The sequence below is a fragment of the Bos mutus genome, chromosome 11 (genome assembly GCF_027580195.1).
Source record: "Bos mutus isolate GX-2022 chromosome 11, NWIPB_WYAK_1.1, whole genome shotgun sequence".
Taxonomy (NCBI): domain Eukaryota; kingdom Metazoa; phylum Chordata; class Mammalia; order Artiodactyla; family Bovidae; genus Bos; species Bos mutus.
The window spans coordinates 6,007,217-6,022,342 of NC_091627.1; the positions used below are offsets into that span (position 1 = coordinate 6,007,217).

General features: G+C 53.9%; 1 pseudogene; it reads left to right on the forward strand.

Moving 5' to 3' along the window:
- The first annotated feature begins 13,671 nt into the window (after positions 1-13,671).
- On the forward strand, positions 13,672-13,772 carry LOC138990102 (U6 spliceosomal RNA; annotated as a pseudogene).
- The last annotated feature ends 1,354 nt before the right edge of the window (positions 13,773-15,126 follow it).

Consider the following 15,126-nt stretch of genomic DNA (forward strand, 5'->3'; position numbering starts at 1 on the left):
GTGGGGGGGAGCCCAGGAGCGGGAGAAGAGGGTTGTGATGGGGAAGGAAGAGGGGCAGGAGGGAGCGGGAGGCGAGGGGGTGGTTGGGAGGGAAGTGAACGAGGGAGAGCGAGGCAGAAGGCAGAGGGAGACGAGAAATGTGCAGCGATGGCAGAGGCGGCGCGAAGGGCTGGAGAGCCAGGGGTGGAGGCGGAGGCGGGTGCGGGAAGGCGGGGGCGGGCGGTGCGGGGTGGGTAGGAGGCGGGTGGCTGCAGAGAAACGGGCGGCGAGGGGCTCTCCGCCGCGCGCTCGCCTCTCACACACCCGGCCCGGACGGTCTTCCCCTTGGCAAAAAAATCTCAGCGCCTTTATAGGAGCCGCAGTGACCCTCCTAATTGGTTATTAATGACCCCCTGACGTCGGAGGACAGACTTGTTGTACCCGGCCCAGGCGCGAGGAGCTTTTGCCGCCAGAGCTCAAGGGGCGGGGGCGCTCGGCCGCTCGGATCCGTACCCCCCCCGCCTCGCGTTCCTCCCGGCCCTCCCTGGCCCTTCCACCCCCCCCCATCCCCCCCGCTTCTTTCTCCTCCTCTCCCCGTGGGAAGCGCCGGGCCAAGCAGGAGGCTCGGCCCGCGGCGAAGAGAGGAGGTGAACGGAGCAGGGCAGGGGGCGCAGCGAGGCTCGCTCGGACTCCAGGGACCAAGACTAGGCAAGAGGAGACGCCTGCCCTCGGGCCCCGCGCTCACCCACGATCCCAGGCCGGATCTGCGCTCGGCATCCCGGCCGGGCCAGGCCGCCACTCACCTCCCCTGCGCTCCCTGGCCCCGCCTGGCCCGCCGGGTGCCGCGCTCTCCACGCCCCAGACTGCAGTAGTTGCCCCGGAGCCAGCCGGCCCGGCGCAGGCCGGTGCTGAACTCCTGCGCAGACGGCGCTGCGGAGACCGGCGCTTCGCTTCAAACGGGCCTCTGCAACCGCCCGGCTGGCTGCCGGTAGCCGGTGGCGAAACTCCTCTCTGGGCGGAGAGGGCTGCGGGGCGGAGCTGCGGCCGCCGTCGGGGCTGGGGCTGTCCCGAGACGGCTTCGCGGGAGACATCTCCCGGTCCTAGGGGGGCTAGATCAGGGTTGGGAAGGGCACACCAACAGACCGAAATTCGCGGGTCGCGTGGCAAAGGCTTTTTCCTGACGGATGTAGAGAGATCAAAAGAGGTCCCTGGAGCATCGCCAATGGGAACGGCGGTGCCCTGGAGCGAACGCCCTCCGCATACCTGCCGGGAGCTCCCCGGGGCCGGGCCGCGCTGCGCCCTTGGCTTGAGGCTCGAGCCCCTTGATTCCTTCAGTTCAGCTGCGACCTAGGGAAGCCCGCCAGTGTCCTGCACCCCTTCCTGCCTCCTACCTCTTTCTCTTCTGGCCTCCCACTTCACTCCCTCCCTCCCTACTTGCTTCCCCACCCCACCTCAACCTGACCCGGCCAGCAGACTTTCTTCACGAAGATTCCAAGGCTTCCCGGAGGGCCAGCGCAGTCTCTCTCGGGAAACCGGGAGCCGGGAACCAAAGCGGGAAGGCCACCGCTAACCTGCGGGCTTTGCTACCGCCCAGGGTTAGTCTCAAGTCCCACCCCGCCCCCCAACCCCTACCAGCCACAGACGAGGAATGGGGAGCACCGAGGGCACCCCAATCTGCTGAACTCCGCACCCTCCCCACCAATGTCAGATTCCAATAACCAATTTTCTGGACCTTCAGGCCAGTGCCTTGGGCTCACTGGTGAGCTGGAGGAATGGGACCCACCCCCCCTACAGGCCTTGTCCTCAGAGAGGGGACTTGGGCAGAGGGTCAAGGGGGCCTGGTTTCCTACAAGGAGTACTGTCTTTGTGCCCCTTGGCAAAGAGCTCCCTTCACAGCCAAGTCCTGTCTTTGCTAAGCCAGCCCCGCACCTGGCCACCACTGACACACTAAGACACACCCTGTTTGGCCCAGTGGTCTCCTGTCATCCCAGGGTGCACATCGGGGCATAGAGTCAGGAAGGCGGGAACCCCTATTCTTCAGACCCAAGGCCTGAGGTCACCTCGAGTCTGATGCCTCAGGGGAAGCCGCAACGGGCAGCAGGGGCGACCGTCGGGCGTGGCGCCAGCAGAGGGCAGCGCGGCGGAGGAGCGAGCTGCAGCCCGCGCGCGGGTCAGGGTCCCGGGAACCTCGACTTTCTTCCAGACGTCGCCAGAGAGCCACACTGGCTCTGGCTTGAGCCGAGAGTTCGACTCCGAGGGGAGCGGAGGGACTCAGGGCGTGGGAGCCTCCCCCGCTCCTGGGCCTCTGTTTCTAGGAAGACTCGGTGGAGAGCAAGATGCGCCCAGGATGGAGGCGACTACGCCGTCGGGGAGAGCCCCCAGGAGCCGCAGCCAAGCTCAGCGAGCGCCTCCGGGAGACAGCGGCGGATCGACGCCTGCCGTGCGTCCTTGGGAAGGCCCTTCTCCTCTCTGAGCCTCGATGTCCCTGTGTGTGCAATGGTTTGCGTTGGACTTTGTGAACTGAGGCTTCTTCGCGCCTTGTGTCTCTCTGGGTCAGGTCACTTTCCAATGAATACCCTGCGAATTTTGCCGATTCCAGGGGCCACACCCCACCGAGACAATTCTGTGCGGTCCCTCTGTCCTGGGGTGCAGCATTTAGGTCCTGGACCTTCTTGGCTCGGGGTCAGAAGATGAAGTGATGGAGGGTTCGGACTGCAGCTAGAGAGCCCTATTCCCTTCGTCTGCACCCAAGAACGCAGAAATTGGTGCTGTGGGCGGGGCGGAGGCGGAGCGGCCTGGGAGCATCTCCACCGCGCGCTCACATTTTGTGCCTCGTGTCTAGGCGCCGACCCATTCAACCGCGCCCCAGTATTAGGGCCCCTTGGAATTGGGGAGCAAGGCCCCCGCGCTTGCATCTACCCTCGCTGAGATTGAGAGGGAAAGCCCTGCATTTCCTGAGGTTTCTCCGCGGATGAACCGAGTCCTTTTTCGGGGGTCCCGGGCGCGGAGTGTGTCCGCTCCAAGCCCCCTCCCCTAGCTCGGGCCTGGCCTGAACTCGCAGGCGCGCCCCGCCTCCCCCCGCCACCTCCGCCCTCGCGCCCGCGGGCCGCCGCTCCGAGATCTCTTTAATATTCATGGGCGTTAATAGAGAGGCCCCCAGTATATCGGTCCATTGTGGGAGGCTCGTAGGGCTTGAATAGGCCCCGGCCCCCTTTCTTCAGCGCGGCTTCCCCAGGGGCCGGGCCAGGAGTGAATGGCCCCGCTTCCCGCCCCGCGCCCCCTCCCCTTGGCGGGGACAACATCTTTATCCCCGTCGTCGCCACCGCCGCCGCCGCTGCAGCCCGGGCCCCTATTCACGCGGCCCGGGCTCCGGGCGGAACGAATCAATCGGCCGCGGCTCTTCGGAGGTCATCCTCATAGCCCGGGGTCCCCCCTTCTCCGCGCGCCCACGGGAGTGAAGAGAGGGAGGCGGCGGCGAGCAGGCCGACCCCACGGACTGAGGGGCACTGGGCGGGCGGGCGGGGCAGATGGACATCCGGGCAGGTGAAGCGGAACTTGGCGCACTGCGGCCGCTGGAGGCTGGCTGGTGATTTCTACTTGTTGACCCGCGCTGGGCGGATCGCGGAGAGAACCCGGGCCACAGCCCGACCCCAGAGACCTGTCCTACCTCCCCTCGAGGCACCCGCAGGAGCCCCTTCGGGTGCGGTGGCCGCATCTGCGAGGCCCAGGGCACAGGGTTGGAGGGGGGCCTCCTAGGGCTCCCCAGGCCCCGTTCCTCCGCCCGCAAGGCACTTTCGTTCTCGCCGGTGCGCTCAGGTCTGGTCTGTTCTCTTCCCGGGGTGACCGGAGGGGAAGCCTGTCTCCCGGCTTCCGCGGCCTCACTCGGCGGCCCCGGTCCGGGCTGGAGGGGGCGCTCGTCTGTCAGGCGGGGCCGCGGCGCACGGGTTCCCGCCCCTCCCGCCCCGCCGGCCCTAGGAGGCGCAGAAAGGAGCCCATTGTCCCCCGGGAAATACATTTTTGGGGGCCGAGTGAAAGCCCGTCTTTCTTTTGAACTTTAGAAGAGAGTCTTCTGCCTCGCCCCTCGGAGGGAGAGATTTGTCCCCACCTCCCAGGGGCCCCGCGCGCCTCCTCCTCCCGAAACATCTGCCAGGGGAAAATCCACCCTGGAGGGCAGCTCGCACTCGCTCTAAGCCCCGCGAACTCATTAAAAAGATATTAGCGGCGGGGGCAGGGCCCGCGCAGGTATCGATCGGCCGGAATGAGCCGGAGGAAGAAAAGACGAAGAATGCGGACCCGCGGCGCCCCGGCCGCTTACCCCGGTCCCCTGGCCCCCTGAGCTGCAGCCCCGAGGCGGGAGTGGGGCCCCTGCGCGGTCCGCGCGTCCGGCGGTCGGCGGGTCCGGCTGCCTCTGGCTGCTCCTCGCCCCTCCCCTGCCCCGCGCTCCCGCCCCTGCCCCCGCCCCTCCTAGTCCGCACGCCGGTTCCCGTCTCCTCCTGCCACGTCCCTGCTCCGCCAGCTCTCCGCAGCCGTCGCGCGCCCCCATCCACGTCTCGCCTTCTCTCCCGCTCCGTCCCTGGCGCTCTCTCCTTTTTCTCCTGCGCTCCGGCCACCCCTCCAGCTTCCTCACACCCTTTGGGCTTCCTCCCCAAATTTCTCTCTCCTGCTAAATCTCAGTCTCTCTGGTCCCCAAGCCCGCGGGGCCTAAGGAAATTCCTTCCTCGCCTGGGGCCCGTGTCTCCTCGGTTCCCGCAGGCCGATTTGGGGGGCCGGGGTGCGTCCCCGCTCGCGCGCGCAAACAAGCTACCACTGCGGAGATGGGGTGGGGGGCGCGGTCCGCCGAAACGGTTTCAATAGACGTGACTCAGGCTGGCTAGCGCGGGGCTGTCGGGCGGAGTGGCGGCCTCAGCACCGCCGTGAAAAAGGACCGCTCCCCCCATCTCCAATCTAATTAGCCTCCGTGGCCGCGGGGAGACAAAGGCGCGCCCCGGGGGTTCCCAGGTCGACCGCCGTCATCTGCGCCCAGGCCGGCAGGCAGGTGACTGGCACGCGAGTCTCTCTGGGCGTGGAGGCCCGAGTGCCCCCTCCTCTGCGCCTCCTGGAACTTTCCCCCCCGCATCGCCCACGCCCGGGGCCTCCAGGCCCGCCGGTTGGAAGCGGGGAAGTCCTGGCAGATCGATGCGGCGGGGCTGAGGGGTGAGGCACGTGGGCAAGCTGGAACTCCAGGAGGGGCGCGGCAAGGCACAGGCTTTGGGAGATAGAGTCCGGTCGAGATGGAGGGAGACGGAGGCAAAGAGAGGCCGAGAAGGATCCAGATAAAATTTAGTCTGAGACTTTGGAGATCCAAGGATGCAGAGAAATGAAGGAAGTGGAGGCAGGGATTCCAAAAGAGCCTGGGGCTTGGGGAGACTTCTGAGAGTCAGAGAAACGGTGGAGAGGCAGGAATGGGGGTGCCTGGGACACAGAGACTGGGGTACAGGGAGAGGGTCTGGAGAAAGCAGGCAGGAAGGATGAAGAGAGGAGGCTGGGGCAGGGGTAGGTGGGAGATGGGTGGTACCCTTCTTTGCCTGTCTTTCTCCAGGCCCTCTGGCCTGGCCCCTCACCAGTTTTCAGCCCCTCCTGTGTGCCTAGAACCAGCCCCAAGGAAGGGTCCCTGACTCACTCATACCACCTTCTTTCTCCAGAGGCCCTTCCTCCACCATCTCTGGGCCCCTGCACCTGCTCACCTTCCCTCCTGCCAGATTCACAGCCTGGTGATCAGACTGGGAGCTCCTGGAAGGCAGAGACCTTGTCTGGATCTTCCTTGGTCTCTGGGGCCAGCTCTGGGGCTTAACACACAGTGGATGCTCAGCCAGGGAAAGAATGAAGGGGGTGGATGGAGGCAAGATGGTGTTCGGTTCAGTTCAGTCGCTCAGTCATGTCTGACTTTTTGCGACCTCCATGGCTGCAGCATGCCAGGCCTCCCTGTCCATCACCAACTCCCGGAGTTTACTCAGACTCATGTCCATTGAGTCGGTGATGCCATCCAACCATCTCAGCCTCTGTTGTCCCCTTCTCCTCCCGCCTTCAATCTTTCCCAGCATCAGGGTCTTTTCCAATGAGTCAGTTCTTCACATCAGGTGGCCAAAGTATTGGAGTTTCAGCTTCAGCATCAGTCCTTCCAATGAATATTCAGGACTGATTTCCTTTAGGATAGACTGGTTGGATCTCCTTGCAGTCCAAGGGACTCTCAAGAGTCTTCTCCAACACCACAGTTCAAAAGCATCAGTTCTTCAGTGCTCAGCTTTCTTGGTGTGGACTAATTCAAAGGACCACGAGGCCTCTGAACTCTCTCACCTTCTCTGGGCGGCATGAGGAAGCCTCTTTGTCCCAGCGAAGTGACATCTAGGGATCTCCAGGTGCTATCGAGCCAGCATAGCCAACAGGCTAGGGCAGCCCAGATCCTCAGAACCCTGGGCCCCAGTTAGGATGTTAGGGAGGAGATGCCAAGGCTCAGCCTCGGATGCTCCCATCTGGGTAGACACGAGGCTGTGGGATGTATGTCACCAGACCTGAGAGGCTGAGCCAGAGGGACCCACGACTGCAAGCCAGGCCCACTCCTACTCATCCTAGCTGGGGCCTCAGACTCCCTGGACCTTCCTGCCTCCAGTCCTATATCTCATCCACGGAGAGATGCTGCTCCCGTAGCATTTGATCATCATCGTTGCTGTCCTAGCTCCAAAACCGTCCACAGCATGGAGTATAAAGTGCTGAGGGCTGCTGCTCTCTGAGAGCTTCTTTTGCACCTCTGCGGCCTTGGGTCAGGCAGTGCAGAGGAGACTGTGAAGAGCTTATGTAGCAACTCTGCAAGATAGGTTTCCACAGTCACCCCATCCTACAGCAGAGGAAATGGAGGCTGTGCAAGAGTAATGGATGCTCTCCAAGCCTGGACCCTTCCCTTCTATGCCTTCCTTGCTCTCTGCAGCCAGCGAAGAAAGCCCTCAGGGTGGTGTCTTCATATCTGTGTATAAGCCCGAGTATAAGCCAGAGAAGAAAGCCCTCCATGTGCCCCCATGCTCAGGCCTCTAGATGTATCAGAAAATGGGTGTTCAACTGGACTGAATGGAGATTTTTTTTAAGTCTTTTTATTTTGTATGGGGTATAGCCAGTTGACAATGTTGTGATAAAAAAAAATTAAAAAAGAGAAAACAAAAAAATCCCATAAAATAAAAGAATAAAGAAAAAAGAAAACAAACACCCACCCCCCCCCCACACACACAAAACAATGCTGTGATAGTTTCAGGTGAACAGCGAATGGAATCACCCATACATGTGCACGTGTCCATTCCTCCTAAACTCCCCTCCTGTCCAGGCTGCCATATAATATGGAGCAGAGTTCCCTGTGCTATACAGTAGGTCCTTGTTGGTTATCCATTTCAAATTGGGATGGAGATTTTTCTTAACGTTAGACTCATGTCTCTCCTCCCACCGCTCCTCCTCTTTGTCTTATGGCAGACTTTGGCAATCAGGAAAAACAAACTCACTTGCAGACCAGTTAAATAAGGTGTGTGCTGTGCACTCAGTCGTGTGCGACTCTTTGCGATCCCATGGACCATAGTCCACCAGGCTCCCCTGTCCATGGAATTCTGTAGGCAAGAATACTGGAGTGGGGTGCCATTTCCTTTTCCAAATAAGGTACAGTTATAATGAAAGGAAATGTGCCACTCCAAGTATCCAGGGCTTCCCTGCTGGCTCTGCTGGTAAAGAATCTGCCCAAAATGTAGGTGACCTGGGTTCAATCCCTGGGTTAGGAAGATCCCCTGGAAGAGGGCATAGCAACTCACTCTAGTATTCTGGCTTGGAGAATTCTGGGGACTGTATAGTCCATGGGGTTTCAAAGAGTTGGACATGACTGAGTGACTTTCACTTTCAGATATCCAGTAAGTCACAAATTGGATTTTTTTTCTGGAGGTTTCTGGACACCCCAGTCTCTCAGATCATCATGTATTTATTTTATTTATTTATTTTTAAGATATTTTTTTTGGTTGTGGACCATTTTTAAAGTCTTCATTGAATTTGTTACAGTATTGCTTCTGTTTTCTGTTTTGGTTTTTTGGCCCAGAGGCATGTGGGATTTTAGTTCCCCGACCAGGGATTGAACCCCTGCCCCCTGCACTGGAAAGCAGAGTCTTAACCACTGGACAGCCAGGACAGTCCCTCATGTACTTATTTTAATTATGCAAATGTTTAATGCATGCCCGCTGGGTGCCAGGCTGGACCTGAAGATCGAGTGAGGGTTGTCCCGTCCTGCAGGGTCAGCCTGGCCCTGGTGGCTTCTGGTTCCAGAGACTTTGGTTCAAGGTCATTTAGTTCAGCCAGCATCTAAGGAGCACTTGCACACACCAGCCCTGTCCAGGCACTGAGAGGCTAAAGAGGACCCAGCTGGTTTCCACCCTCAGCATGTTGATGCTTCTGGAGCAAGCCAGGCATATCCACGTGCCCACACCAAGCATGAGATGTTAGCCAGAGATGGAGACTCCTTCTCCATGCAGGTTCAAGAAGAAAAGCTTCGTCTCCTTGTTCTCCCGCTGGTCGAAATGTCCTGTTCCTCCCTACAGCTCCCGTGAAGGGAGTGCTTGGAGCCACCAGCCCACCGTGCCCATTTCTTCTCACCATGAAGTGCGAAGCTGTACTTTCTCTTCTTTTTTTAATATTTATGTATGTGTGTATTTGGCTGTGCCTGGTCTTACTTGAGGCACATGGGATATTCAGTCTTCATTGGGGCATGAGGGATCTTTAGTTGCAGCACGTGGACTCTTAGTTCTGGCATGTGGGATCTAGTTCTCCCATCAGGGATCGAACCCGGGCCCCCTGCATTGGGAACATGGAATCTTAGCCACTGGACCCCCAGGGAAGTCCCAGAAGCTACACACTCACACCCCCAGATGGGGGGCTTTGAATGCTGGGTGAGCAGTGAAATACTTTCTTTGGGTGAGATCTTGGGAAGGAATCTGATTAGAACACAGTTACAGGGCTTTCAGTTGCAGCTCTGCCATGTGGAAAACCTGGAAATCATCACCTTCACCATTTTTTTGTTCTTCATTCGCCAAGTCGTGTCCAGCTCCCTGTGATCCCATGAACTGCAACACACCCGGCCTCCCTGTCCTTCACTATCTCCCTGAGTTTGCATCACCTTCCCAAATGGAAAATCAGCAGTTTTTCTTGGGCCCATCAGAGAACTGAGGTTGCAAGGTGAGCTGTCACCCTGCCATCTGGAGAGACGGAACTCTGGAGGATCACAGCTGAGGTCTGTTCAGTTGAAATAATCCCTGGGGCCACAGGCTGGTAGGAACACTGAGTGGTAATTTTGATGAATTGCTGGAAGGCTGCGTATGGACCAGCTGAGAAACTCCCAGGGTTTCCTGTCTTGGCAGGGGGGAGGGGTGGGGAAGGCTCATACTTTCATGGGTTTTATCTCCAGGAATCCCACCAGGTTCTCCAGGAGAAGATCTGTAAAGACCCTCTAGAGTCCTTGGTGGGAGGACAGCAGAAAAATCCTGGTGAAGAGGCTTATCCCATGTGTGTGCATGTGTGTGTGTTAGTTACTCAGTCGTGTCTGACTCTTTGTGACTCCATGGACTGTAGCCTACCAGGCTCCTCTGTCCATGGGATTTTCCAGGCAAGAATACTGGAGTGGGTTGCCATTTCTTTCTCTCGGGGATCTTCCAGACCCAGAGATCAAACCCAGGTCTTCTGCATTGCAGGCAGATTCTTTACCATCCGAACCACAGGGAAGCCCAATCCCATGTGGAGAATGGGAATTCTCCCTGCAGCCACCTCCAGACTTCCCAAATCACCTCAGGGAGAAACAAACAGGATAGGAACTTGCTTGGAATTGCTGCAGCCAGAGAAGTTGGGGAGGCAGAAGGTACAGCTCTACCACTGGAAGAAATAACCCTGAGACACAGGTGCACTAAAAGACTGACATTTAGGGGACTTCCCTGGTGGTCCAGGGGTTCAGAGTCTGTCTTCCAATGCCAGGGTTAGTAGCAACTGCTGAGCCCGTGTGCTCTAGATCCCAGGCACCACAAGAAAAGCTCGAGCTGCAACTTGAGAAGCCTGTGTACTTCAGTGAAGAGCTTGCAGGCCACAATGAAGACCCAGTGCAACCAAAGTATAACAATAAAGAAAAGTCTGATATTTAATTGGGAGATGCTAGGGTACTCCCCATCCCCCACCCCTCTCTAGGGCCCCAGCAGGGCCCTAGTATGCTAATTGCAGATGGTGACTGCAGCCATGAAATTAAAAGGCACTTGCTCCTTGGAAGGAAAGTTATGACCAACCTAGACAGCATATTCAAAAGCAGAGACATTACTTTGCCAACAAAGGTTCATTTAGTCAAAGCTATGGTTTTTCCAGTAGGCATGTATGGATGTGAGAGTTGGACTATAAAGAAAGCTGAGTGCCAAAGAATTGATGCTTTTGAACTGTGGTGTTGGAGAAGACTCTTGAGAGTCCCTTGGACTGCAAGGAGATCCAACCAGTCCATCCTAAAGGAAATCAGTCCTGAATATTCATTGGAAGGACTGATGCTGAAGCTGAAACTCCAATACTTTGGCCACCTGATGTGAAGAACTGACTCATTGGAAGAGACCATGATGCTGGGAAAGATTGAAGGCAGGAGGAGAAGGGGACAACAGAGGATGAGACGGTTGGATGGCATCACCAACTCAATGGACATGAGTTTGAGTAAACTCCGGGAGTTGGTGATGGACAGGGAGGCCTGGCGTGCTGCAGTCCATGGGGTTACAAAGAGTCGGCCACAACTGAGTGACTGAACTGAATTGAACTGATGCTAACTGGTGCATTGCCACTGAAAGAGCTGCAGGTCTCAGATTCTATCTGAGGAGGAGCGTGTAGGGAACCCTGAGGTCAGGGGAGGAATCTGACACTCAAGAATTTGAAGCTTCTGGCACGTACGTCTATGGAGAGCTTTACATATAGCCTTACTCCTAGGCAGATTAACGTGTACCCTCATTCTAAAAACCCATCAATTCCTATCATTTCATACAACCTGTGCAGCTTTCAGCAAAATATTGCAAAGCATGCCAAAAGGTAAGGGAAAAAAAATCACAATTTGAAGAGACAGAGCAATGATCAGCACGAGACTCAGATAGGATACCAGCCTGAAACTATCAAACAGGAAATTTATTGATTGATTGATAGACTTTTGGATGCACTAGCTCTTCATTTTGTCTGGGTCTTGGCTGTGTCCTGTGGGCTCTTCGCTGTAGCATGTGAGCTTTCCTGCCCCGTGGCATGTGAGATCTTAGCTCCTCGACCAGGGATTGAACCCACGTCCCCTGCATTGGAAGGTGAATTCTTAACCACTGAACCACCAGGGAAGTCCCTCTAACAAGGAATTTAAAATAACTGATTAATACATAAAGGGTTCTAATAGAAAAAGTGGGCACCATGCAGGAACAGATGGGTAATTTAGGCAGAGAGATGGAACCTCTAAGGAAGAATCAAAAGGAAATACCAGAGATGGAAAACAATGGCAGAAATAAAGGATGCCTCTGGTGGGTTCATCTGTGGACTGGACACGGCTGAGGAAAGACTCAGTGAATCTGAATAGATGTCAAGAGAAACTTTCCGAAGTGAAGTGCAAAGAGAAAAAAACAGGAAAGGCAGCCAAGAACTGTGAGGCTGTCTCCAAAGCTGTAACATCTGTGAAGCTGGGATCCCATGAGGAGCAGAAAGAGCGAGAGAGCAGAATATCTGAAATAATGATGGCTGAGAATTTTCAAAAGTTAATGACAGGCACCTAGCTTATCCCTCCTAACTCAGGAACTTGGGATCGATATCTACACACTACTCTGTATAAATTAGATAAATAACAAGGTCGTATCATATAGCACAGGGAACTATGCTTAATACATCTTATAATAACCTATAGGGCTTCCCAAGTGGTGCAGTGATAGAGAATCCACCTGCCAATGAAGGAGAAGCAGGAGACCCAGGTTCGATCCCTGAATCAGAAAGATCATCTGGAGGAGGAAATGGCAACCCACTCCAGGATTCTTGCCTGGAGAATCCCATGGACAGAGGAGCCTGGCGGGCTACAGTCCGTGGGGTCGCAAAGAGTGGAACACAACTGATCACACACAAACAGCACAGCAGCTTGTAAGGAAAAGAATCTGAAAAAGAACATATATACATACGTGTGTGTGTGAATCACTTTGCTATATACCTGAAACTATCACAACAATGTAAATCAACTCTACTTTAATTTAAAAAAATTGACAGGCAGTCAACCATAGATCTAGGAAGCTCAGAGAACATAAAAAAAAAAAAAAAAACCACGCAAACAAAAAGAAACAAAACAACAGAAACAAATGCACAAAAACACCACATCTCGGCACGACACAGTCACACTGCAGAAAACCAAAGAAAAGACACTCAGTGGCATTTAATAGTAAGAGCTAAATTCATATTTACATATTTACTCGCCAGACGTGACACAAAGGCCGACCTACTGGAAAAGACCCTGAAGCTGGGAAAGACTGAGGGCAGGAGATGAAGGGGACGGCAGAGGATGAGGTGGCTGGATGGCATCACTGACTCAACGGACATGAGTTATGAGCAAACTTTGGGAGATAGTGAAGGACAGGGAAGCCTGGCGTGCTGCAGTCCACGGGGTTGCAAAGAGTCAGAGATGGCTGAGTGATTAAACAGCAAAAACAACAGTCCGTGGCTAGTGATAGAATCTAAACTAGGAGTTTGGGGATGAGTTTCACGGAAGCCACAGCATCCACGTTATTTCTGCCTCAGTTGCACAGTATGGGCGTGACCTTGACTCAGACAAATATGCAGTTGTTAATGACAATGGTATTTGAACTGCTTACCTTGTTATCTTAGATAACTCTTTAATAAAACCGATGAAGAAGATTCAAAAAGAACGTGTGGGAAGAACTTTTTGTTTCAAAGTTGAGTTGCTAAGTAACCACGGCCAGTGGTAAAGGAGCCCCTCTCCAGCAGGGCAAGCTCTATAGGGCGAGGAGCTCTGTAGGGCGAGAAGGTCTGTAGGGGGAGAAACAGGAGAACTTGACCACCAGGGTCAAGGTCAGTGCCTTGAGTATATAGGTGGTGCTCCAGTGCTATTAGTTGTGAATATTAACTGCCCAATGACTACTGGCCATGCTGAGATGATCTGCTTGCTAGAGTCTCGTGTGTTTGGTCGCTCAGTCATGTCCAACTCCTTTGTGACCCCATGGACTGTAGCCTGCCAGGCTTCTCTGTCCATGGGATTTTGAGTGGATTGTCATTTCCCTCTTGCCTGGCTTCTAACCGAGCATGGAACTCAGTAATAAACTGAGTGATAAACTTTTGGGTACGATTTTGCTAGAGTAGATAGTGGCAGTCTGAATTCCAAGACCAAGTCCGGAGTGAGAACTTTCCTCATCAGGAATGTGAACAGTGGGCGTATAACCCAAATGGGAATGAGTTAAGCTAGGAGCATGGGTGGGCACGTTTCTGGTCTTCAATGGGTTAAGTTATGGTATAGATTATAGATTGTTCTCATGAATATGCACACAATAATCCTAAACAAAAATATTAGCAAATCGATCCAATGATATGCAAGGATAGGTAATACATTACCACCAAGTGAAGTTTATTCTAGAAATGCAAGGCTAGTTTAACATTTGAAAATCCGGGCTCGCTTAGGCAGCACATACACTACAATTGAAATGATATAGAGAAGATTAGCAGTCCTTGCACAAGGATGACAAAGTCATGAAACATTCTATATATTTATAGACTTCCCCAGTGGTAAAGAATCTGCCTGCAATGCAGGAGACCCAGGTTCCATCCCTGGGTTGGGAAGATCCTCTGGAGTAAGAAATGCAACCCACTCCAGTACTCTTGCCTGGGAAATCCCATGGACAGAGGAGCCTGGCGGGCTACAGTCTATGAGTCGCAATAAGTCGGACATGACTAAGCAACTAACACTTTCGCATTTCTTTCAACTGACTCATTCGAAGAGACCCTGATGCTGGGAAAGGTTGAAGGCAGGAGGTGAAGGGGATGACACAGGATGAGATGGTCGGCATCACCGACTTGATGGACATGAATTTGAGCAAGCTCCAGGAGTTGGTGATGGATGGGGAAGCCTGGCGTGCTATAGTCCACGGGGTCAGGAAGAGTGGGACACAACTGAGTGACTGAACCGAACTGATAGCTGATTCACTTTGCTGTACAGCAAAAACTAACACAACATTGCAAAACAGCAAACAATTAATTAAAAAATTGAATACTCATCAATGTGATTCATTTCATTAAAATTAAAAAGGAGATAATTCATGTGATGATGTCTATGAAAAAGTGTGAAAAAAATGCAGGAAAAGCATGTGAAAAATTCCACACTCATTCATGATAAAACTTCTGGCAACACAGAATCAGAAGGGAACTTCTTTACCTGATAAAATGTATCTATGACAATTGTCCAACACACATAATTAATGGCGAGTTATTGAAAGTGTGCCCTAAGACTGCAAACAAGACCACTCTCCCTCCTTTTGGCTGACAGTGTACTGGCAGTCTTGGCCAGTAATAGGAAGAAATAAAAAGAAACAAATGGCATAAAGATTGGAATGCAAAAAAAGACACCATCATTATTTATAAATGACATGATTCTGTACATAGAAATGCTACATAAACCTACAAGTTACTAGAATTAATAAAGAATTCAAGTAAAGTCACTGGAATCAAAGTCAATGTGTAAGCATAAATTATATTTCTATCACCAGCCAAAAAACTGAAATGGAAAATACATCATTTTGGATAACAGCTAGATATCAAAAACCCAGGAATCAATGTAAAGATGTGCAAGACTTTTATACTGAGAACCATGAAAATTATAGAGCAAAATCAAAGAACTAAACAAGAGACAGGGCTATACCACGTTCATAGACTGGAAGACAATGGTGTTAGGTTGCCGATTCTTCCTATAGATTCATTGCAATCCCAATCAAAATCCTAGCAGCTTTAAAGTCATTTTTGTGATCTGCCTGCAATGCAGGAGACACAGGAGTCCTGGATTCCATCTTTGGGTCAGGAAGATCCCCTGAAGGAGGGCATGGCAACCCACTCCAATAATTTTGCTTGGAG